At 56.4% G+C, this 25,344-nt stretch overlaps 1 protein-coding gene across 3 annotated transcripts in view; it reads right to left on the bottom strand.

The window, feature by feature from the left end:
• MID2 (midline 2) overlaps positions 1–13,271 on the bottom strand; it is a 68,672-nt gene extending 55,401 nt beyond the window's left edge. The window contains exon 1 of one of the 3 annotated variants that reach the window (XM_038164820.1): positions 13,118–13,271. The gene's annotated coding sequence lies outside the window, so the exon portion shown is untranslated. Of the gene's footprint in view, positions 1–12,985 lie in introns of all 3 variants that reach the window. The other 2 variants (XM_038164822.1, XM_038164821.1) reach the window with 2 other exon arrangements.
• Between the last annotated feature and the right edge of the window lie 12,073 nt (positions 13,272–25,344).

Here is a 25,344-nt window from a genome sequence, read left to right as displayed (position 1 = left end):
ATTGGCGTGAGAGGCTTCCCAACATCTTGCCAGAGCCAGCTGTCACATGGAGCAGCATCTCACACTCCCACATCCAACTTCAGGCTTCACATGCAGCTCCATTGCTATCCAAGGGAAAACAATGCAGAAAGTTTAAACAGCCTTTGGTTCTGTTACTGAGGGACATTTGTACATTAATCTTGTTTTCCTGCTGGGACAAGAGCTTTTACCTGTGGCATATCCAAGAGGAGCCTCAGGCTGGGACAGAAGCAGGAGCCCTCTCGGAGGTGTGGAGGAGGCACAGGAGCCTGCTCAAAGGCAGCTCAGCAGCAGGGACAGGAGCCTGCCTGGAGCTGCAGGAGCCCTGCTGGAGGTGCAGGAGCCCCCTCAGAGGAGGAAGGGGAGCCCTGCTCCAAGATGCTACACCTGGCAAGGCAGCCATGCTGCCTTCAGAGCCTTTCATGCCTCTCACTTTGATGTTCTCTTTGATGTCCAGGACTGACACAGCTCAAGGAATAGTTGATTAGATTAAAAATCTGCTTTCTTTAGAGTCATTAACTCCCTAAATATAAAAGTTATAAAATACTACCACTGTTTATAGACAGCCCCGTGTTCTTTGTGCCCAAGAGTCAGTGGCCCTGTCCATGCTGGCCTGTAATGACAATGTGCAGCAGCAGCAGGTTAACAACATGTGCCATCCAACCAAACATTTTCTGTGTTGATCTGAGCTTTGCCCAAAGCTGAGGGAAGAGAGGGAGGGGGTGGGAAATCAATGACTAACAGAAAAGATGGGGAAGGGCAGCAAACCCCAGAGGGGGCAGAGCTGAGGATGATGCAGGGCCAGTGCAGAGCCAGCGCCAGGTCCTCTGGGACACAGTGACCGCTGCTTTTACTTCCAGCCCAGATGGTCTCCAAACACTGTGTGCCAGCCTGGAGCAGCAGGAGCGTGGTGAGGGTACACGGGTTACCCTTGGCAAGTTACACCAAGGGTTCCTGGATACAAAGGTTCCCCCACCTCTTCTCCCAAGTAATTATTTTCACAATATCAAAGCTCTTCATCACTGCCTCAAGCTCACAGGTTTGTCAGGAAAGATGCAGAGGCTTAGCACCAAGGGAAGAAGGAAGGAGAGACGTGAAAGGAGGGATGCTGCCCATGTCACCCCATCCATACCTGGGAGTGGGATATCCTGGTGCACATTACCTGAGGCCACAGGCAGCCAACCCAAAATTCACGCTTTCCCCTCGAGCAGCATCCAGGCCCCATTTTTACCCATGATTTCCAAGTCCACATAAAATTCCCTCTGGTCTCCCCCAGCATCAACCCAGGACAGAATTTGGCCAGCCTTCAGAGTCCCACACCAGGATATCCAGATGTGTTCAGACAAATGTTAATTCTGCAGGTTGGTATTTTCTGCACCAAATATGATTATTTATTTCCCCTTCCCCTTTTTATCCCTCTTTTTTTTTTTAACTTCCCCTCCCCCTCAAAAAAGCTCCAGCCGAGATTGCTCAGCCCCTTCCAAGAATGAGGCTTTAGAAGAGCTATGCTGCTCCACCCGTGCATTAACGAAAAAAGTAATAAAATATGGCAACCCTTTCCTTAATTGGCACAGCGACAGCAGGATACAAAATCTGGGCAGCAGTTGTCTTCATCCTTTTTGTTGTCCTTGGGAAAATTAGTTCAAAACCGGATCAGTGCTGAGGGAAGGACAGAACAGCCCGTGCAGCAGCCACATCTCGTTCGTCTCACTGCTGAGGAGCCCAGCGCAGCCCCCACGGCAGCAGGGACCCGTTCTGCAGCTCGAGGGGGAGAGGTCCCCCCTCCATTTCCCCAGCTCCGTCAATGACCCTGCACTCCTGCCAGCTCAGCCTTCCCAGCCAACTTGCCTGAATCTGCCCTTGGGATGGGCCTGTCCAGGAGAAACAGGGTCCTAGGAGGAACACAGCCCCAGCTGCATAATCAGCAACAGCTTCTGACCCAAGGAAGGCACCCCAGGGAGAGGGGAGGCCTCCAGGCTCCTCCAGCCAATTCACATCCACCCTTACTTATTTTTTCTGTGCTTTATTTCCATCAGCTGTGCATATTTAACACCAAATTTGAAGCTCAAAGCTGCAGCCAGCCCAGAGCATCCCTTGGCCACATCATTGCCTCTACTCCTCCCTCCCAGAACACCTGAACACATCAAACAGAACTTGCCTTTCCTCCCACCACTCCCACCGTAATAACTCCACAGATTTGTCTGAGGCTTTCTGAAAATCCCAATGATCTGTCTCCCAGCTGCCCTCCCCAATCACTTTATTGCCATACTAGAAAAAGAACACCGCCTGCTGCAGTTAAACTGGATTCCCCTATAAAAGCCTATGTTGCTGTCCCTAATCCATCAAACTCAAACAGCATTTCCATACCAGCTTTAATTATTTTCCCAATTTGCTTATAGTGCTAAAGCAAGGTTGCTCCACATAATTTGCACTGCTCTCCCTGCATCTCTGAAATGAAGGACAGAGCCAGGAGGCTGAGTTCCCATGCAGCAGAGACCCCTGTGTGCTGGCAGTTCAGTTGCTTCATTCTTAAACCCTCCAGTAGAGCCACCAGAGCCCAGCAGGCACTGGCCATTTGTACTCTTTAACTCCTCCATTTGCACAGCACCTTATTCCTTCTGGGAATTTCACCTTCATTGCTGCCTTCACTGATGGGATGAGACCATTTTGCTCCACCACAAAATCCCCTTAGTCCTGAATGTCTCCTCTCAGGCTCCAAGGTTGGGAAGGACTGTCTTGGGTTTCCTGCATGAGACAAGGATGCTCCAGCTAAAACCTACAAGGTCTCCACCTCATTCACCTCCATGATGTCAGAGAGGCAAGCACCAAACAAAGATCCTTTGTCTGATCTCCAGTGATATCCTGGTACAGGAGAAAATTTTGCCTCTTTTCTACAAACAGTGCCCAGGAAGATGACAGCTCCTAGAGTGCTCCCACAGGACCTCAGCACAGCATGTGTCCACCAGGGGCTCCCAGGGGATGCGGCCTTTTGGAGCCCTTGAGCTGCAGGGTGGATCAGGAAGGGATTCCCTGCAGTTTGCTCCCTGGCTCCTGCAGCCATACAGCAGGAATCATGCCACGTGGATTCCTCATCAGCCGGAGGGGTTTGAAGACACCTCAGGCAGCAATGGCACACACTGTTCTCCAGGACATTATGGGGCAATCCCCACTGACACTGCGTGGGAACCTTCCCCTGACACCTTCATCAGCAGCCTGGGGGTTGACAGGACACAAAAGGCTCAGGGCACCTCTCCAGCCCCTCCACTGTGGCAGGTCCCTGGAGCACAGCACAGCAGCTTCAAAATCCTGGGAAGACAGCAGCTTCCAATTCCTGGGCAAGACAGCAGCTTCCCAAGGTCCCCAGCACTTGCCTCCCTAATCCATGAAATGTGGGCCTGCAGCAACCAGGCTCTGGCAGGTCACAGCCCATGGCAACCCTCTTTCCCACACACTGCTCATGTCTGTCTGTCCATCCATCCATCCGTCCCCCCTGCAATGAAACCCACAGTCCCTGCCTCCCTACCAGCAGTTGCCCCCACAGCCCAGGGGCTGAGCTGAAGTAGGGGGTCACAGTGATGCTGAGGGCTGGGAGGGAGGGGCTGTGGCACTGCCAGGGACAGCTGCAGGTGCGTGGCTTTAGCAGGAGCAGACCCACCAGGCCATTGCAGAGTGACCCCCCCTCTTCCAGCCTGAGAAAAGCAGCTGGGGACCAGACATGCCACCAAAGTGGCATGTCCAGCACTCACACAGCCCTGGCAGCACTGCCATCCCCCTGCCACTCTCTCCTGCAAACTGTCCCTCCGCTCCCACCACAGGACTCCCCTGCTCCAGGTCTCACCACCCCCTACCCTCCCTTACCTCTCCTGCAGCTCTGTGCTCTCCTGCCACCCTGCTCTGCCAGCCTCTCCAGCTGATGCTGTACAGCAGGCGAGCAGATCCAGCAGCTCCTGAAAACAGCCCCGCTCCCAGCTGGCTCCTGCCAGACCACACATGGCAGCAGCCTTTTGATCTGAGCCTTTCTCCAGGCGCACCCTGTGGCTCCGCATCCTTCCCCTCTTCCTCAGCCACCGCCCGCAATGCGGCTCCAGCCCAGCCTCATCCCTGCCACAGCCACCAGCCCCGGCCCAGCAAGGATGAGGGAGGGTATAGCTGCAGTGGCAGCTGGTGCTCTGGAATAAACTCTGGGCTCCAGAGCAAGTCACGGCTCTTATCCCCCAGATGGAAGCTGCAGAGATCATCCAGTTTGGCACAGAGGTCTGCCTTGCTGAGGAGAAGTGCATGGCAAGGCACAGCCCTTGGTCTCTCCAGAGGCTGGAGCAGCAGCAGCCAGCTCCTGCGCTCACAGCCCCAGTGCTGTACTAGGGGACCAGCATCCTTCAGGCTCTGCACCCCACGAGGCACACCAGGGCTATCCCCACTCCAATGCTTCCTAGAGGACACCAAGTGTAGGACACTGGCATGACTCACCCAGAGGAGCAGAGTTCAAAGAGGTGCAGAGACATGACCACAGTGAAGGCCAAGCTGGGCTCGTGGCAAAGCCCACCATGGGAAGCAGCCAGGAAACACAGACACAGACCTGGGAAGGCTGCGTTGCTGCTGTCACATGAGCGTGACCACAGTGAGGGGCCAGAGCACTCCAGCAAGGAGCTGGCCCCGCACCAGTGCTCCCCAGGACCCCTCCTGCTGTGCAAAAGTCACAGCTCTGCTGCAGGGATGTTTTCTGGGGGATGGAATAACAACAGATGCTCAACCAAAGAAGGGGGGGTCCCCCTGCACAGCACAGTCCCAACCCAGCAAAGGCACAGAGCCCAAGAGGAGCATCATCCCACCATGGTGTCCCCAACCTGTTCTGGGCATTGCCCCTCTGCACCTCCTGACTCATGCTGGGGAGGGAGAAACTGAATGGGGCCAAGGGAGCAAGAAGGGCTCCAGAGGGGACGGGAGATGCTGTCTGAACCAAAGGCTCTGTCACGTCCCTGCTGGCCCAGGGCTGCCGTGTGTGCCAATGGAGCTCCGGGGAGCACAGTAACCCCGGCATCACGCCAGCCCCAGCCCATGGGAGCACACGCTGCCGATGCCATCGCTTCAGTCCCATTCTGCTGCTCAGTGCGGCAGCAGGAAAGCAGCAGTTCCAGGAAAGCAGCAGCTCCAGGAAAGCAGCAGCTCCGATGCCCTGGCAGATACCGGCCTCACTGCACGGAGCTGGAGCCTTGTCGCTGTCCCGACCCAGCGCCCCCTCCAAGCCCCCCGCCCCAAAGCGACAGATCGGCTTCACTTCCCAGAGATACCACAGGGCCGGGAAATCCAAGGGCCATTGTGCTGCTCTGTGCAAGGTTAAATATATCTGCACAGCTCCTTGGGCTGCATTCCTGGGAGGCTGAAAGGATAAACAACACTTCCTGCAGGAACTGGACACAATGGGGGGATAATTAGTGCTAATGCCCAGCGCAGAAACAAAGCAGGTAGCAGATATTTTGGACTGTTCCACCCTCCTCCTTCCCTCTGCACCCCCCCTCCGACCCTGCAATGCTCAGGAAGAGGCACTCAGACTGGCATAACTGGGCTCCTGAGGCAGCTAAAAGAGATTAATGATTTAAAAGAAGGAAAGCTGCCTCCGTCGAGGGTTCAGCCTGGGGCTTCACCATCGCAGGCTTCCAAGCGCACGAGCACAAGTCTTGGAGACGCGTTTCTCCCAGAGCCAGCCCAGCTCAAGCTGGGTCGCAGCAGAGGAGGTTTGGAGATGGAGCTCGCAGCGCGGCACAGGCAGCAGGGCCAGCGCTGCCCCGGGGCAGCCAGAGCACAGTGCGACGAGAGCTCCCCCGGCACCCCCAGCGTCCCCCGCAGCAGCCGGAGATCATTTCTTCCTAGTTACCTCCTCTTCGTGACAGCGAAGGCCCAACTAGGGCTTGTTTTCAAACTACAGCAATTTTTAATCCCTTTTCCTACCCCGGTCCCTTGGGAGCGCTCCACAGACCAGCCACATTTCCCAGTCCCCTCCCGGTGCTGCGGAATGACAGAGCCACCCAGGGCTCCCCGGACTCTTTTCCAGCGCATTACACAGGTCATTTAAAGCCTTTCAAGACAAAATGCTCCCACGCCCTGAGGTGACTCAAAGCCATTAGCATCTCTTTGGGGAGGCCTCTCCACTGCTGCACAGGAGCACTTTTGCCCGTCACCTCAAAATAAAATACATTTATAAACAAAAAAACACCAATTCCCCTTGGCTCAGCTTCCCCCGTCAAGGGGCTGGATCTCTAGGGAGAGGAGGAGGAGGCTCCAGTACACAGAACCGACAGGTATGGCAGAGCCACTGGCTGTCCCCATGTCCCATGGTCTGCTCTGAATGTCACTGACACCCACAGTGGCGTGCTGCACACTTTATGAAGCACATCAAAGGATGCTCCACCAGCAATGCCTCACTGCATCCTCTGGGACCAGCCCCAGGCTCACTCCCCCAGCCACCCAGGAGCGCTTTCCTGAGCCAAGGGCACCAGCACAGCCGTGCCACTGCAGGACACAGATTCCCATGGCTCATGCCAGGATGGGGACTAACTGCTGAAAGCAGGCACGGAGCTCACAGAGCCAGGGGAGAACCATGCAGCTCACCCCATCACCCCAAAGATCAGCCTGTGGCAATGGACCAGGGAACAACCCCGAACCCAGCACAGGCTGCATCCCAGAGCACACTAAAGTCCACCATCCTCACCCGGCTGGGTGGAGGACTTGAACCATGCTGGTTGCCTCCATCACCCCTGTTCCCAGCCAGCTTGCCTCCACCACACTGCATCTCTCCAAACTTCTCTTCTGTGCTCTGAGGGGCAGCCAAGGTAATTTTGGCAGCATGCAGCGGCTGTGGATCTGCCTGCCATCCCTTTCAGCTCTGCTCAGCTGCAATTCAGGACATGAAACAGGTAACTACAGAGGTAATTTCCTCCTGCCATCCCTGCTCCCTCCCTGTGGGCTGCCGGAGGGAGGCAGAGGCTTCTGGCTGGCAACAAGAGGCAGGGCACAGACAATACCTGCTCTCACACACTCATAAGTTCTTTATGATCTGAAAGGAGCCCAAAACGTTCCAAATTTTGCATCTGTCATGATCACAGACGATTCCAGAGCCTCCCTGGGGGTTTAATACACCAAGGTGCCTCCAAGAGCACCTGACACTCCTGATTCCCCATGGGAAACAGCTGCGGTTCACAGACAGGCAAAGCACACACTTGCTGAGGAATGACAAGTGGACACAAATTCCTGCAGTGCTGGAGGGAGCTCAGCACTCTGCAGGGTCACTCCAGGACTGACCACAATGGTGGCCAGAGGCTTGGGAAAGCACTGACATGAGCAAAAGAGTTTAAAAAAATTCCACCTTAAAAAAATTAATAGTGTTATGGGTATAGATATATATTCAGTCTGGCAGGCCCATGGTCTGCCTCATCCAAGTGCTGGAGCACTGAGCAGCAACACAGGCAGCAGTGCCAGCATCACAGCGTCACGTTGGGTCCCAGCATCAGCACGACAGTGCGGGTGGCAGCCTGAGCCAGTACAGCATCCAGCCAAAACCCCAGCCTGCTCCTTAGAGAAGTGTTGAGCCAGGTCACCATGCAGCTCAAAACCCCCCACATTCCACCCCCCAGGAGGCCCAGGGGGCAATGAACGAGAGCAGCGACTCACAGCCCCATGCCCTGAGCTCAAAGGCCAGTGCTACTGCCCCAGCCCACCCCTGCTCTTGGTTATTCACCATCCTTGAGACCACCCTTCCCTGCCTCACTGCATTCAGTCCTGTTACACAACCAGGTTTGTGAGGTTCTTTGAGGATCATCCACAAAATGCATTTAAGCTGCTCTGTGTCTCTTTGAAAAAGAAAGCTAATTTATTTCTCAATATTGCTGCTGTGGTGTCAGAGGATGCTGCAGGCTGCACCTGTGACAGCTAGCACACTGCCACCTCCCCTGTGCCCCCACAGAACTCCACTCCAGCCAGGCCTCTGCCTCCTGCCCGAATGCAATTTTTCCCCTTCAGTCAACCAACTCAAAATTGGGTTTGTGTAGCAGTCGATTTCCTGCATCTGCAAAACGAGAAACAGACTGAGCAATTCATTTCTCTCTGAGACACAAATCTCAGCTATAAACACAATAATGACATTCTGCAGAGGCAAGGAGCCCTTTCCTTTGGAATCCCACGGAAAGTGTATGAAGCTGGGGGATCCCTGACACAGCTGGCACACAGACCTGCTCTGTGTGTTCCTGCATGGATGTAGCACAAGCCCCTCGCATCTGCCCTCAGAGTCTCAGTGAGGCAGCAAGTTTCCACTTATTGCTCACATTGGCTTTTCACAAGCCTGTGGGTTTTCCTTCTCTAGCAGCCTCTAGCAGAGTCACCAGACAGTGAGATCTATAAAATACAGAGACCCGAGAGCTTGCAGCATCCAGCTGCAACATCTGTAAAAAAATCCCAGAAAAATAAAAAACTCCAACTCCTCCAAACAAACAAAAACCCCCACAACTCTCCTCTCCTCTCCCTCTCCCCCATTTCCCTTCAGCCACTCTACTGAGAGTAAAAAACTCGGAAGTTGTTTAACCCACACAGGGACAGCAGCATCCCCATTCATTCACAGGCCACTCTGGCTGACATTCCATTCCAACCGGATCCCATCCGCACCCTTTTCCTGTCCAAGGGTGGAAATCCCATGGGAAATGCCCAAAAGGAAGCAAACCAGATGCCACCACCCAGTTGGGAAGACCTGGCGGCTCCTGCAGCAGCCCCTCACTGGGACCTCCCAGGCAGCCTCCCCTTCAATAATAAACAGTTTGATCAGAACCACCACAAGCCTTTTCCACTTTGATTCGAGAGACTCCCTCGATTCAGCACAGTCCAAAATGCTCCTGGACCATGCCAGGGCAGTGTTGGCTGAGGTGGGAGCAGACACAGAACACACCAGGCTTTCCCACACACCTGGGCAATGGGGGACCTGATGGCACCTGCAGCGGGGCCGTGTCCCCTGCCCAGTCCTGGGCTCTGGGAGCAGTCACTGGTATAGCACCAGGGACATTTGGGACAGCCCACATCCCATGTGAGCAAACACACACAGAAGAAAAGGACATCATTCAGTGGGAGGGAAAGGGGGACAGGGACATGATATTCAGGTTGGACATCAGGAAATGTTTTTTCACCCAGCAGGTGACTGGAAACTAGGACAGGCCCCCCAGGGAAGTGGCGATGACCCCAAGGCTGCCAGAGCTCATAAAGCACTCACACAACACTTTCAGGCAGATGATGAGATTCTTGGGGTGTCTGTGCAGGGCCAGGAATTGAACTTACTGATCCTGATGGGTCCCTTCCAATTTAGCCTCTTCTATGACTCCGTGAAAGGGATGACAGCAGCACTGAGACGCCCCCTGCCCTCCTGGCGCCCAGGGCACTTCAGGTTTGTTTGCTGGGGGAGGAAGCCAAGCCCACAGTGACATGGGGATCAGTGAGCTGCATGGAGGCTGACAGGCACAACGCAGCTGAGACTGCATGAGAAGAAGATAAAAAGTGGTCCAGCCTGACCCCCCCACCAGCATCCCAGATTTTTGTTATCCAGCCCCATTCCCACACTGGAGCGGGCCTGGGGGCCAGCAACCCACTCCTGTCCTTGCTGTGTCAAAAGGCATTACTGGGGGCTGCTGTCCCACAGTAGTGAGCTGGCAGCCCCCAAAAACAAGGACAAGGGTGTCCCCATCCTGGTGACAGGACCCACCCGGCCCCAGGGCAGGGGGCCAAAGCAAGGCAGAGTGATGGACTGCCAGCGAGCACAACTGGCTGTTTCCTGAGAAAGTGTAGCGCATCCAGAGGCACAGAAAGGGCAGCTCTGCCACTGGCCATGCTCCCTGGGCCAGGGACTGGGACAAAGACAGGGAAAGGGCAGATGCTGAAGCCACCACATCCTGCCAGCATCAGCAGGGCCCCACCACTGGCACCCCAAAAGCCAGGGCTGCAGCATGCCTAGCTCTGCCCTGCATTCTCTGAAGGATGACACAGCCACACGCTCCAGGCTCAGCACCGTGCCCCTCCCTGCACCCAAGGATGAGAGGCACAGCCAGGGCCGCTGGCACGAAGGTCCAACCCAATGTTTCCAGCACTGTGTAGGAACTCACGCAGGCGCCCAGGATCCGAGGGGTGAGACGTTCCCTGCACGCCACTGGAGCCCCCCGCCCTCGCACAGCACAAGGCGCCTTTCAGAGCCACACAGACACACCATTCTCCTGCCGGTGACCTCCTCGCCCTGGCATTTTTGGGACCCAGGCTGCACAGTAGCGAGCGATGGCGTTGGAAGCAGCAGCCCGAGGCTGGTCATCAGCATCCCCACGAGGGTGCTCGCTGGTCAGAGGGCTGCCAGGGCTGCCCGTCTGCACAGGATGATGATGATGGCACAGCCAGGCACTCGTCAGGCTGCAACACACGCTCGCTTTCCAGGCAAAGAACACTAAAAACAAGGGAAAGCAGCAACGCAGGCTCCAGCCTCCCCAAGGCTTTGTCCCCCTCCAGAAGAGAGCTCAGGGGAGCAGCCACAGACCCTCTCACCCCAATGTGGGGAGCAGCAGCCACAGAGGGGTTCCGAGCAGGCTAAGGTGGGTTTGTAATCGGCAGCAGCGGCTCCTTCCAGAGGAACAAAATAATCACACTGCTCATCAGCGTCCTTTAATGAACCAGCTGTGCAGCCTGCAGAGACAGTTCTGATTCCAGCATCTCTGATGGGAGAGCCTTGTTCTCTCCAGTGACCAGCCTTTGGGATGCACCAACCTCCTAAAGCCAGGGGTTGACCCAAGAGCTAAAAGGCTCAAGGTGCTCCTCCCCACTACAGAAGCCCCAGCTGACAGTTCAGAAAACCAGAGAGCCCAGGGGAGTCACAGGGTGGGTTTGGAAACACCTATCCATCCTTGGAGGGGATGGAGCAGGAGACAACACAATCAAGGCTTTAAAACGAAGTAATTTATCAATCTCACATGGTCCCAGGGCCAATCCCACTCTGCTCACAAACTGGCACACACATTGACACACACCCCTGAGCCATGCCTGTACCTCGGAGGCCAGCACAGCTCACTCGATGCATGCTTTGCAAGGCAGGGATTTATCACCCACTGCAGCTCCATCTCTTTTGCAAAACAGCACTTCCAAACCAGGCAGGACGTGGGCTGTGCACAGGCACGGCCTCCCAGCCGCCATGGAAGGCTGCACAGGGCACAGACCCAGCTCAGATCGCAGCAGCCGGCACATCCAGGGCTCTGTAGCCACCTGCCTGAACCGAGACAGCTGCTGCTGTCATTGGCATCAATTCATCCTTCCTCCTTGTTTGCTATTGCACTTACTGTCTTTTCCCAGGAGCATCCTCAGAGAACATCCCCTCGGTGCCAGAGTATTCCAGCACTGCTGCCTGGGCCAGCCTCCCTCCTTCCCTCCCTCCCTCCGTACTGTGGCCGGTTTCACTACCCCTCGGTCAGGAACACAAGCCAAGCCTCGACTCTGCTCCTCGATGGTGAAACGCAGCACAGACAACCTCAGCACAGAGCCCATGACACCCGGGGGAGCGGAGGAAGCTCTGCCCAGCCCCTCCAGCACAGACCGAGGGTCACTGCCCGCTGCAGCCGGGGTACCGGAGGGAAGGGCACTGCAGAAGGGTCTGGGAGCAGCTCGAGCCCACACTCGACGACCCCCGACAGGCCGACAGCTCGGTGGCACCTCCAGATTTGCCAGACCCTGCCTGATGATGCCCCCCTGCCACCGGGGAGCCAAGAGCGCCCCGTGCTCCGCCAGGCACCGCTGCCAGCTCCCACCCGGCTGCGGCAGCTCCTCCGGCAGAGCCGGTCTCCTTCAAGCCGCCTTCCGACAACAAAAGCCGAGCCGAAACCTCCGGGCTGGCTGGGGAGACCTGGGCGGCAGCCAGGAAGGGCAGGAGCCATTAACGCCGGCGTGTCCGGACTTGAGGCAATGACGGAGCAGGCAGAGCCATCTGCCCTCGCCGGAAACTCCGCAGACCGCCGGGCAGAACGGCCCTTCACCGCACTCCGGCCCTCGCCAGCTGTGCTCCAGCCCTCGCCAGCTGTGCACGTAGGGGCCATAAACCTGCGCTTGGGATGGTTTTGGAGGCAAAACAGGAAAATAAAGCGCGAGAACGAGGTGACACTTGGGCACGTTTTCCAGCAGCAGCACAGATCCTCGGCGCAAGCAAACACACTCCGCTGCCAGCTCGGCAGTGGCACCCCAAAGTGCGGGCAGCACCCCGGAAATGTCCCCCGACCCCCGGGGCCCTGGGGGGCAGCGCCGGCAGACCTCCCACACGTGGCCTTGTCTCTCCTCCGCGGCTTCCGAAGCGCCGGTCACGCAGCCCGCTACCGATTAACTTCCACGGCCCTGGAGTTCATCAGCTTCCAGCCGCGCTGGGGAGGGCTGTGGGGGGGCCCAGCAGGATCGGGGCAGCACCGGCCCCACACCGGCTCTGCGGCGGCGGCGACAGCCCGGCACCACAGACCGCCGGGAGCTGGCACGGGGCTGGGCGGCGAGAGGGGACAGATACGACGATCTGCACCGTAAAAGCCGGGGCGAGGGGGAACGGCGGGGGCACGACGAGGTGCGCGGGATCCCTAAAGCCGCGGGCGGGGATCCGGGAGCCGGCGAGTTCGTATCCGCTCCGCCGGTAACGCAACGCCGCTCCCCAGCAGGACGGCTCTCGGCGAACCGGGAGAACGGGAAGGCCGCGGGAAGCCCCGAGCGGGGACAGGCCACCCGGGTCTCCCCGCCAAGCGGCGGAAGGTGACGGAGCCGGCTGGCAGACGCACTCGGCAACGGGGAGAGGCGATCGGGAGCGGGGGGAGCCGGCAACGGCTCCCGGGAAGGGCGGCAGTCTCCCGCCCCGGTACTTGCTGCAGAACCGCGGGAAGGGCCGCGCCGGGGCCCCGACGGCCGGTTCGGTGCTTCCTCCCGCCCCGGTACCTACCAGTGGGTCGCGGCATCCCCTCCCCGACTCGGTGCCGCCTCCCGCCCCGATGCCGGTACCTACCGGCGGCCCGCGGGAGCCCCCCCGGCCCGCCCCGGTGAGCCCGCCCGCCCCGGTGCCGCCGGTACGTACCGGCGGCCCGCGGGAGCCTCCCCGCCGCTGCCCGGGCATCTTGGAGGCGCGGGGACACGGCGGCGGCGGCGCGCGCGGGGCGGGCGGGGCGGGGCCAGAGCGCGCGCGGCCCCGCCCCCTCTTGGCCACGCCCCTCCGCAGGTGAGGCCGCGGCAGCGGCGCCGGGAGCGCGCCCGGGCCCGCGCGGCACCGCGGGGCGGGGACACGGCTGACCGTGTGGGGACACACTGCTGACCGTGTGGGGACACACTGCTGACCGTGTGGGGACACTGCTGACCCTGTGGGGACACACTGCTGACCCTGTGGGGACACTGCTGAGCCTGTGGGGACACACTGCTGAGCCTCTGGGGACACTGCTGACCCTGTGGGGACACGGCTGCCCCTGTGGGGACACACTGCTGAGCCTGTGGGGACACCCTGCTGACCCTCTGGGGACACTGCTGTCCCTCTGGGGACACTGCTGACCCTCGGGGGACACACTGCTGACCCTCTAGGGGGACATTGCTGACCCTCTAGGGGGACACTGCTGCCCCTCTGGGGACACTGCTGACCCTCTGGGGTCACACTGCTGACCCTCTGGGGACACGGCTGCCCCTCTGGGGTCGGGGCAGTGCATGTTCTGTGGGCTGGGAACACTGTGCTCCCTTGGGGCGGGGGACAGTGCATGTTCCCGTGGGGTGGGGGCACTCCATGCTCCCGTAGGGTCGGGGACACTCGGTGTTCCTGTGGGTTTAGAGGCACTGTGGGTCCTTACGGGGTGGGGGTCAGTGCGTGTTCCCATGGGATGGGGGACACCGTGTGTCCTTGTGTTTAGGTGAGACTTGGTACCTTGACAGCGGGTCTTGCAACACATTTCTTTTTTTCAAAGTGAAAAATGAATTAAATGGGGTTTTCACCACCTGGTTCAGCGTCACAAAGGGACGTCCCACCCAGTGTTCTCCATAGAGCAAACCAGCTCTGGGTGAGGTTGGATTGTTACCTGCGAAGTGCACATATATATGTATCCACAGCAATAACATCAAAGGGAAACATGGGAGGGGGAACCCAGAACTGTAATTTATTCCTTCGTAATACGGGGACATGTGGCACAGGTTATTTATATTTGAAGGCTGCCCAGAGTGTAAAATGAGCCGTCTTTTAAAAATAAACCTGAGGAAAAATCCATCCAGGCTCCTGGTGCATCTGAAGGTGAGGCCGGGCACGCTGCCGGCAGGTGCTGGAGGAGGCGCTGTGAGCCGGGACCAGCGGGCACGTCCTCTGTGCCCTGAGCGCCATCGTCGCTGCACACACACTGACAGGCACCGTGCGGGTCCGGGCGGGCGCTGAGCACACGGCAGCTGTCCTGCTGTGCCTCTCCAGTGACACAGGACACATGCAAGGCCGCTGAGCAGCCAAGGCTGCCTCCACCACCACGGCTGGCCTGGTTCTCACCTGGTTCACTGTGCAGAGGGATCGCGAATGCTTGCCTCCAGCAGGGTCTGACAACAGGGGAGTCAATATGCACCATGTTGTTTGCATTAAACTCCATCTCTGGTTTTCTAGCAGTGAAAGCACAGCCCAGGCAGCTGTGGCCAAATCACAGAGTCTAGAGCTGTCCTGGGACCAGCTTTTGTCTATGTACCTGTGCAGAGCAATGTGAGGTGAGTGAACAGCCTGACCAGAGCCCCATCCTCTGACCCTTGGACAGGCAGGAAACTAAAGCCCCTTTTCCAAATTCAGAGCCACCGTAGCCCACAGCAGGTAGCCAGGGATGGGTTCAGGCTCTGAGCAGAGCTGGAGCCCGTGGCTGGGCAACAGCAGAGATATGCAGCCCCCAGACATGGCACATTAGGCTGCAGGGAACTGAGACCAGTGACAATGAGCAGATGGCTGGAGGTCACAACAAAGTCCCATCACCAAGGGTCTCTGGGTGACAGCCTGACTGCCCAGCACTCGCTACAGCACTGGAGTGCAGATAGCAGTGGCAGCTCAGCCCTGATCTCTGAGAGCCTCAGCCTTCTTTCCACAGCAGCCAGGGACATAAAGCCCAGATGGTGGCACTGCGCAGTGGTGGCCAGCTCCATAGTGTGCCCATGTCCCTCTAGCTCCTAGCTCCAGGGCCAGCCTCACTGCAGAATGAGCAGGGCCAGGGAGCAGCTGCAGGGGTGGCACAGCAGAGATTGGTCTCAGGGTCTCCTCTGCACGCTGGCAATCAGTGGGGCTGGAGCAGCTGCTGGCATGGAGATCAGCGCCTGTGCCTCCTCTGCTCTGCAGGACCTGGCTGTCGCTGGCACTCCCAGGCTGAGGGGCTGAGGTGGATGTGCACAGCTGTGGCTCCAGCTGCCGAACAGACCCAATGCCTATGCCCAGAGTGGGCTGGGACCCACCAGACCATAGCTCAGAGACAGTGTATTTAAGTCCCTCAGACAGTTTTCCTCATGGATCACTGCAGATGCCAGCCTCCCTGGAGACCTGATGGGTGCTGGATTAGCTGGGATCCTGCATTAATCGGCAGAGGTGGCAGAGGTGACCTTGGGCAAATATTTACAATTACTGTGGTGTCGTGTCTGTGCATGTACTCAAAACACAGAAGGGGTAGGGTTCAAATGGCACTTTAATGAGCTGCAGGGCAGCGGGAGGGTAGAGCTCTTCACGCTGATGTGCTGAGTAGTCCAGGGTGGGGAGATCATCTGCCCACAAAGGCGTGCCATTGTCAGGGTGGCAAGTGCTCAGCAGCCCTTCTAGGACCTGCGTGTTTTGAATAGGGACCATCTCAGTTTCTGCATCACATGGCTGTGTGTTGCTTGGAGTCAGGGAATTGCAATTTTCCCGCCCAAGGCTGGTCTGCACTCACATCCACATTGCACAGACAGGAATGGAAACACTTGAGTTGTGCCATGTGCCTGGGATGCCGACTGGATAAATAACACGAGGTTATAAAGCAGGATTCCCCCTCGAAAATTTGTTCTTCCAGTGGAAAGCACAGAGGAAAAGAAATCCTTTTAAGTTCTGCATCCCTCTTCCCACTCCCTCTGAAGAGCAGGCAGGCAGTGTGGAGATGAGCAGGGCTGGATGGATGAATTCCCCCAGAAGAATTTCTTCTCGATTCTTTTCTACATTTTGATGATTTCATTTCTCCAGTTCTCATTGGCACCTCCTTTATCCCCAGTTCTCCAGAGGCATTCTGCTCTCGCTCCCTCCTGCTGCGAAGGGAGCGGCAGAGCAGGGATAGAAGTGGATGCTGTGCTCCACCTCATGTTGAGGCCTGGAATTTCAGAGCCTGCTACCAGCTCCAGCTCTCTCCCATGGCGAGGGAGGTGGAGTACTCATCTGCCCCGGAATTTACTCTGCTGGAAAACAGCGATTCCTCATCCTCACACAAGGGCTCAGTGGCAGTGTTAAGACCTTTGTTAAAGCTCCGTGGTCTGACAGACCTGCCAAAGCCCCAGCAGCCAGATGAGCTGTTCCACAGTCTCTGAGGGCTGATTTCTGAAGAGGAAAGACTGTTTTCCCAAGTCCATCCCTTTTCTGCTTTCAAACCAACCCTGGATGCTCCCCAGTCCAGTCCAGCTCTTTCAGAAGGGTCACAGGATTTTTGTGTCACCCTGTTTGTGAGCAATCCCCTGCTCTGCCTCACCTCCCCAGGACCCTCATGAGGGAAAGGAGGCAGGCTTTGACAGGTGAGAACTATCCAGCCAGGTTTCCAGCCATCTCCTGCACATCTCTGTACTGCCAATGCCATTTGCACTCTCCCATGCCGGAGCTCAGCAGCAGATTTGCTCACAAAGACCTGTTGTGCCAAGGAAAAGGCTCCTGAGTCCCTCAGGTCAGGCATGCAGAGGGATGACACCCTGCCTGTACTTTTCCCTGGCATCCTTGGGCTGTGGGTCCCCGCTGTCACATATTCATGTTGGAAAAACATGCACGATGCTTGCGCAGCTCAGGGGTCAGTGTTACACACCTGTAATTCTGCATTCTGCACAACACCCCACGCACAAAGCCAGCTCTGCTGGCCTGAGCTGCGCCTGTACCAGCCCGTGGATGGGAAAGGGGCCCAAGCCTATCCAGCCTCACACCCAAGAGTCGTAGAGGTGGTGGAGTGCCACGACCTTCCCAGAGAAGCATCTTTAAAAACATACTGGGTGCACAGGCACGTCTCGCTCTCACCAGTGATTTCAGCCATGAGCGACGCAGAAGGAAGGGATGGAGTTTCCTGTGGGGTTCCACAGAGGGTCTTTACTGAGCTCTTACTGCAGAGGGGTCCAGGCCCCAAGAGCTCACTCAGGCAGAGAGAGCAGGGGTTTATATAGGGATAGTGAGGGGTGGAGCAGAACATCAGAACAATATCAGAATGAACGAGATGAGGGCACAGGAGCAGAACTGAGGGGGAGGGCCAATGGGATACATGGAATCAACATACAGCAGCCGTGCATTCTGGAGGAAGCTTTTTTTCCTCACCGTGACCGGAGGTTGTTGCTTAAGGGTTGTCCCTCCAGGACAGTGGGGTAAGCTTTTTCCCAGCCGGTTTACCGCCCTCCAAGGACACGATTTTGACCCCTAAACAATCAATTGAGTAGGAAATAAAGCAAGAAGGAAGTGCAGAAGTTACTCCCAAGGTCACGCACTGCAGAACGCAGCACTGCACTCAGTGGGACATGCCCTGCACTCAGTGGGACATGCCAGGCACTCAGTGGGACATGCAGTGCACTCAGTGGGACATGCACGGCACTCAGTGGGACATGCACTGCTCGGAGCAGGGCAGCACTGCTGGAGTGTTCCCAATGAACTTGATTTCAGACTGCTGGACCTGCTCCATGGAGCATCCAAGGGGAATATTGGCTCTCAAAGCACAGAGATTTCTAATGCGTTTTTGTGAGAATTTCTCCTTCCTCTGACATATTTCCAAACTGCATTTGAGAATGTCCCTTTGTACACACACATCCCTGTGATAGCACAAAGGGGAAGGGAGGTTACACCACACCTGCTGTCACAGGGATCCCACAGTGACCACACTGGCTTGGGGAATGCTTCAGGTAACCCCTGTGCTGTGCAAAAGAGAAGCCAGCTCTCAGCAGCCAAACGAGCCTTCCTCAACCCCAGCCAGCTCCTGGCATCACCAGAGCTGCCCTGACTCACCATGCTGCAAGGAGCATCCCCCTCCCCAGCTCACGGCTCACACACACTCAGGGCAGCCCTTCCATGTTTACATGAACCTCCCACTTTATTTGAGCCTCACACACTGACAGGTAACAGGTATTCCACTGCTATAGTTTTTTCACCCCAGCATTAGGCTATCTTAGCAATTAAACAAAGCAAATACGTACTTAGCAAGACCTAGGTCAGGCTTATAACGAGAAAAAAGCAACATGCTCACTCCAGAGCACTCAAAATTTCCTCAACAGTCATCATCTGCACTCAAAGGATATCAAAGACTTTCCAAAAAAGAATGATGTGCTCTCCCAGTTTATATATTCCCCTACCCCCTTGCCTGCGGCACCCAGCAAGTGATTCCTCCTCCCTGTTCACACCTCATCAGCTGGAAGTAGAGAGAGAAAAATGAATGCTGAGCTTGAGGGAATTTAAGGAGAGACAAATGACAGCAGATCCTCCCTTGGGGTTCACAGTAGCACCTCTGGGTAGGAGCTCGTGCAGGGCAGGGAACTGGGAAGACGAGGACTGAGGTTTGTCAGGGCAGGATCCCGTTTTTGGCTGAGCAGGTGGCCATCCCTGTGTGTGGGGCACATGAGGCTGTCCTGAGCCCGCTGCCCACCCTCAGTAAATAACTCATGTTCTAAACAGCACTGTCTTTGTTACTGAGGCAGAGGAGGGAGCAAAAGGCACATTGAGGGCATTTAGTGAATCAGGCTGTGAAACAGAGGCTGCGTGGTCTCAGACATCAGCGTGGGCTGGCTGCCCACAGTCTCTCCCCAGAGGTGGCACAGGCAGAGGCTGCCAAGGCACAGGTGTGGGGCTGGCGAGACTGCAGCAGGCGAAGCCCAGATGTTTATCTGGGCCGTGGGGATGGTGAAGCTCTGATGTTTATCTGGGCAACAGGAGCAGGCAGGCCTCCTGGGAGGCAGCTAACCTTAGGAGCGGCTGGACACAGCCCTGGGTAGGGAGTTGGTTGCTCTCCAGCCAGGAGAGAGGCCAAGAGCTTTTAGGCAGCCTGGTGAGTGGAGCTTGCCTCACTGTGTCCCGCTGCGGCAAGCCGGTCAGATGAGACTGGGGCAGGCCATGCAGAATAGAACAAAATGCAAATCAGAGCGAGAGCAGCTCATCTCAAGAATAACGTGATGTGCCGCTGTTCAGTGAGAGCAGCTGGGAGAGCAACTGATGCTGAAAGCACAGCAAGTGAGGCTGCATGAGGTGACAAGGACATTGATGGATGTGGCTGACTCTGGTGGGAGAAGACCCTAGCAGGAACATGGCTGCCCCCTCATGACAGGTTGTCAGCCCTCAGGTCCACATGGGAGGTTCAAGTGAAGCCTCCCTGAGCTCTAGCCCCTTCTTCTCCACACCCCTCCCCCAGCCAGCTGCGACTCCCGTGTCAGGAGAGGAATTCCCTGTGGAACAGGCACCCGGCCTAGCAGGTCCAACAGGGCGCACGGCCTGCTGCTCTGCTCCTCCCTCGGCAGGCATGGGGCTCAGCAGCAGAGCTGTGTGTGCTGGCTCCAAATTAAAGTGATGTTCAGGCTTGATGGGAAATTGAAGTCTGGAGGAGGAGGAAGAGGAGGTAGAGGATGGAACCATGCATGAGTGTACACATACACTGACTGTCTTGCCCCCTCCATTGCTGCTGGGGCTGGTCAAGGGAAGGGACATCCCTTATGGGAGCTAAAACTGTGCAGAGAAGCTGAAAAGCTGTGGTGAAGCTTCAAAATTTCAGCTACTTCCCATACCAGAGGCCATGCTGACACCAGTCCAGCCCATGAAAACTTGCGTGGGGAGCTGACGCTGAGTGGGAGAAGCTTCTTTCACCTAACACAGGTCTGGCACAAGAGCTGAGCTGGGAGTATCAACCAGCAGTTCAGAGTGGAAACACAATTCACTCAGCTCATTAGGAGGGTAATTAGTTGCTCAAACCATTTACTGAGGATTGTGGTGGGATCTCCACCACCAGCTCTGAACACCCACCAGCCTGTGCTTCGTTCCCAGAGAGATGGAACCCAGAGCTGAGCTGATCAGTGTGGTGAGCTGCCTGGTCATCCTGGCTGCCCCCACTCTCTGGGGATGGCGCATTCAGCTGACATGGCAAAACAAAAATATTGTTCTTTTGGATGGAGATAAAAGGTAAAACCTTCACATCTAAGGGCTCAGAAGTGTTGTTATGGAGGTGGTTTATCTCCTTGTTTTCCAGAGAGGCTCCTGCTTGACCAAACCAGTGTGCAGCTATCCGAGCATCTCAGTCTTCAGCCAACACCAAATTCCTGCAGAGCAGGGCACTCACACTTATTTTTTTTATTTTTAAAGCTCCAGCAGGACTGTCATACCTCACCATTTATATAAAGTAAGGCAAGACTCTTGCCTTCCCAGCAACTCACAGATGCAAACAGAATGTCAGTATAACGTTCTAAGGAGATCTGATGCTTGTTTGATGGAAGTAGACTTCCCAACACTGTCCCTTCATGCTGGACGCATCCTGAGGTTTGTGGAGCTGCTTTGCTGCTGCTGGAAAAGTTGGTCTCCCTCTCACACAGCTCATTATTGTAGTTGCAGCCCTCACAAGAAATGTGCTCCTTCGCAGGCACATCCATCCTAATGGCTTCTGCCTCACTGCCAAGGATAAACCATCACAAATCAGGGCTACGAGGACTTTTGGAGAGCACTTCTGCTTCAGGTGTTTCACTCTGTCAGTGAAGAAGCCCTCTGAGACACCCATCAGCCAACTGAGAGTTGTGTTTGGGGAATGCAATGCTAGCTCGACAGAGTGAGGAAAGAATGCCTTCAATTCATTTTCACAGTGAGCAGAGTGTTCAGAGCCAGCACCTCCTCCAGCAGGCAGCCCCAGGGAGCACCGGGTCAGTCCTCACAGGTGCTGCAGTGCACTGGGTGAGTTTTTGCAACTTCATAGCCACTCACCAAGGTTTACAGGTCTGAAAAAAAGTCTTTGAATCAGCTCAGGAGGGCAGGGGAGCTGGCTCAGTGCACGGGATGCTGCTTCCTGGGGGGATGCTGCTGTTGGAAGGGGTTGGTGCTCAGTGGGCTGGGCTGAGGTCAGCACATCCCCAGGCATTCTGCAGGAGACGGGGGTAGGGGAGCTCTTGGGAACCCCAGGGTGCTGCTGTGTGGGCTGCAGTGAGCAGGGGAGCTCCAGGGCTGCCCATAGCCTTTGCAGGGGATCACAACAGAATGCCACATGCTTCCAGGGCTTGCCTGTCCTGATGGGAGCAGCAGCACAACCCAGAAGAGTCCCGTGGGACTGGGTGTGTGCTGAGCCTAAGCACAAACCACAGACGGCAGACTGAGGTGATGGAGCTGAGCTGATGAGTGCTTTGGCCTCATCCTCAGCCTTCACCTCCATCCCCACACGCAGAGAGAGATGTGGGCTGGGGGAGCAGAGCCCAGGGGTCACCTTAGGGGGACCTTGTCAGAACAGGGAACCCAACCCTGTGCTGAGCACAGCAGGGATGAGCACAGTGGGTGTTTGCAGAAGGTCTCGCTGAAGGTGGCCTCACCCCCTCCACATCACCAGTGGGATTTGCCCCAGCAGGACTCCCCCAGAGGCCCTGGGAATGCACTTAGACACCCACAGAGCAGTGCTGCACAGCCCTGCCTGCTGCCCGCACCAGAATCAGCCCTGGTTGGGTTCCCACCCAGTGCTGCCATTATCTCTGGCTGGGATCGGGTGGTGCCAAGCCCTTTCTGGGTGAGACGCAGCTCTCCTGGCTTTGCACCATAGCAGGAGCCATGCTGGGAACCAGGCAGGACGAGGGCACTGCAGGGCAGCTCCCTCCCAGCCCCTCACCACTGACCCTGGGCCATGGTGCTGCCCTGCCCCCTCGGCTGGATGGGACACCAGATGGGTGCACTGGATGGCTACCAGAACCACCCGTGCAAGACCAGCTGGGGCCAGCCCAGCCGCCGCTGTCCCTGCACGGGCTCTGGATCTCCCTGCTCACAGAAGCACAGGTTGTCTGCCCTGCTCCACAGGAACCAAGAGCTGGGGCTTTCCAGAGACTGCGGTGGGCACAGAACTGTCCCCTGCAAGCCAGGACATCAGCAATAGTTCCATGCTACTGCCAGGAGCCATTGTCCTTCCCACTGACTCATTCCTGCAGGCACAGATAGATTTGAGTCCTTCCAAACTTAGCAAGAGTCATGGAGGGTTTTCCAAAAATCATTCATCAAAACTTCTGCAGATAATTATGAGTTTGTTGCTCATTTATTAGCACCAGGCTGTAATTACTTGTTATCCAGATGATTTGCTGCACAGATCATGTGGTGCTGAGTAGGTCAGATGAGTACAAGGCTCAGATTAGGATTTTTAAGTGTGTTTTCCCGGGAAAGTCTGCAGTGCATCCCTAAATGCTGCTGTGCTGTCAACAGCCCATCTGTGGGAAGGCGGAGGCAGACATGGGACTTTGGGATAGCTGTGGATAAGCTTTTATAGATAATTTTGCTCTGTTTTGTCCAGCTATAGCAATGTGGGTGCAGGGACATTGCTTTGTGTTTTCCAGGTGTGTGACACTTGCATTCCTGTGACAGTTTGCCTGTCCCCAGCCAGCACCCGTTCAAGGCATTTTGATGTTCGGTGGCGGATGCAGCACGTAAGTGGTCATGCAACAGCACTTGGCCAAAGCCCTGCCCCTGTGACTCTGTGGTGACCCTGTCTTCAGCCATGGTTCTGCTCCCCATTCTTGGGAGCAGCCCTGCTGCCAAAGCTCCCAGCCCTGGGGCTGTGGCTGTGCCATTGGGGTCTGCAGGCCCCAATCTCCCTGTTTCTAGAGGAGAAGGATGCCATGGTGCTCAGTGTGCCTGGGGTCCCTCTGCATGGCCTTGGCTGGGCTGGCTGGGCTTGGCAGCACGGTCTGTCCCAGCACTGGAGCAGGAGAGGGGCTTCCTCACATGCAGTGAATCATCTGCAGAACCCTGGGAGTTCTGGGCTGCCTTTGAAGCACTGGTTCATCTCTTTTTTCAGCACCCTGTGGGGGAGTGGACATGCCACATACCTCAGAGCAAAGGTGCTTTGAGGGGAACCAAGGTGGGATCACTGCCTGGCTTTGTGTGGGGCAAGTCAGGATAAGCTCTAGCACCTCCCAGCCCCGAAACTGGCGTCAGCCTGCTGCCCACAGGAGTTTTGCTCCTGGAAACCACCCTCATGGCTGGCCACAGCCGCCCCAGCGCCTCCGATCTGCAGCACAGTCTGGCCCCTCTGCGGCGAGTCCTGTCCCTTCCCTCCCTTCCCAGCTCTGTGTGTGTGGGGCATGTGGGGCTCAGAGGGTCTCCAGCAACCCAACAGCGTGAGCAGCAGTGGGTACTCTTTGTCTCTGGCCGAGCAGGTGTCACTGTGGCCTCCTGAGGGGCACGTTAACCTCTGGGAATGATGCCAAGCAGGAAGAGTGAGCTACACATCCCAGTGCAGGAGTTAACTTCAGGGTCTGTGGCTCCATCAGGGCTCATCCTGTGCTCTCCACAGCATCCTCCTCCTTCTCCTGCTCTCCTCTGGGCAGAGGATGCTCCACAGCCTGTTCCAGGGGCAGCACATGTCACCACACGCACTGTTTGATCCCTGTGTGCAGCTACCCAGCCAGGAGCTGTGGTCCCGTTTGAATGACTTGCCTTCAGCAGTTAAAATCCTTTGGCCAAAATCCCCAGCTCCTCAAGAGGCTGGAGGGCACCTGTGAGATTCCCTGAAGAGCCTCAGCATGGGCAGGAACAGGGAGCTATGCCTCAAGGCCAGCTATGGGGAACAGGAACCTGTGTGTTCGATGGCTCGGAGGAATCAGCTCAGTCACTTGGAAAAGGGACCAGGAGAATGGACCACCGTCCCAGCTGCTGGATGGGGTCCCCAAGTGCAGCTCCTGTGCCTGTGGATAACAAGGAATATCACCACTCCTCACTCCTTTGGTCATTCCATACTGGCTGCACATGGTGGAGGGGTCCCTGCTATGGGACACCTCTCAGAAAAACAGTGAGGATGATGCCAAGATCTCTTTGGAATTATTTTTTAGAGCCACCAGGAATACACGGGAAGATGATATCCTTCCCCATGACAACTACCTGGGAGACACATCTGGTTCTGTCCTGGTGGCAGACAGGGATGCTGCCTCCCTACAGAGCCAAGAGTGCTGCACATCCAGAGATGTACAGCAGGGCCAGGGGTGTTCCTGTATCACCTCTGGGAGTTTTACTGCAACTCAGAAATGAACAAAACCAGACCAACCCCAAAGGTGCTGGAACACTCGCCAAACAGGAGGCTTTAGGGACCTCTGGGGTGAAGCACGAGGCATTAATCACCACTGGCTCTTCCCATGCTAGTTCTGTGCAGACTTTGGGCCTGGCACACTGTGGGCATCTCCTGCCACTACCACCAGCCACCTCGTATGAGGTCCTGGCTTCATGAGGGGATGAGACAGACCCGCCAGGGCAAAGAAATTGCAAATATTTCTTTTTTGGATGCATCTTCCTTTTGTTATTGCAATACCCATTTCCCAGTGGCTGCTTCCTTGGGGAGGGAAACTGATGCTGTTCCAGGCATTTTTCACAAGGTTGGGGTATTTTGCCTTCAGATTTCCATCCAGATTTCTGGTTTTTGATAAGAACTAACAAGCTGCTTGTCTGGGCCTGGCTGGCAGCGCCCGAGATGAGCAACCACGGGCTTTTACACCTTACTCCCAGTGCAAAAACACACAGTCCCAGAGCAGGGTGCTCCCTCCCTGAGGCTGGACACAAGGTCAATGACACCACACAGGTGGTTAAGTGATGGGCCACTTGCATGCTAATGAACTTGCTTGTGGTGCAGTGAGTGCTCTGGGACACTCACAGCTGCTCAGTGTGCCAGACGTTGTTCTGCTGGTACTCACAGGTCTGTTCTATATTCATATCCTGTGGGTGCAGCATGGGATTGTTGGGTCTCTCCCATAGCCACGGTATAAAAAGGCTCTAAGCTGATCTCTGCAAGTGTTCCGACACCTTTTGATCAAAACACTTTGATCAATACACCCCTCCAAGGAAATGCAGAAGGGCATAAAATGAGCCCTCTGGAAATTTGGAGAGCTGTTGGTGCACATCACACATCCCCACAGCCC

The sequence above is a fragment of the Motacilla alba genome, chromosome 4A (genome assembly GCF_015832195.1).
Source record: "Motacilla alba alba isolate MOTALB_02 chromosome 4A, Motacilla_alba_V1.0_pri, whole genome shotgun sequence".
Classification (NCBI taxonomy): domain Eukaryota; kingdom Metazoa; phylum Chordata; class Aves; order Passeriformes; family Motacillidae; genus Motacilla; species Motacilla alba.
Note: the sequence above shows the minus strand (reverse complement) of the source record. Positions and strands in the feature narration are given on the sequence as shown.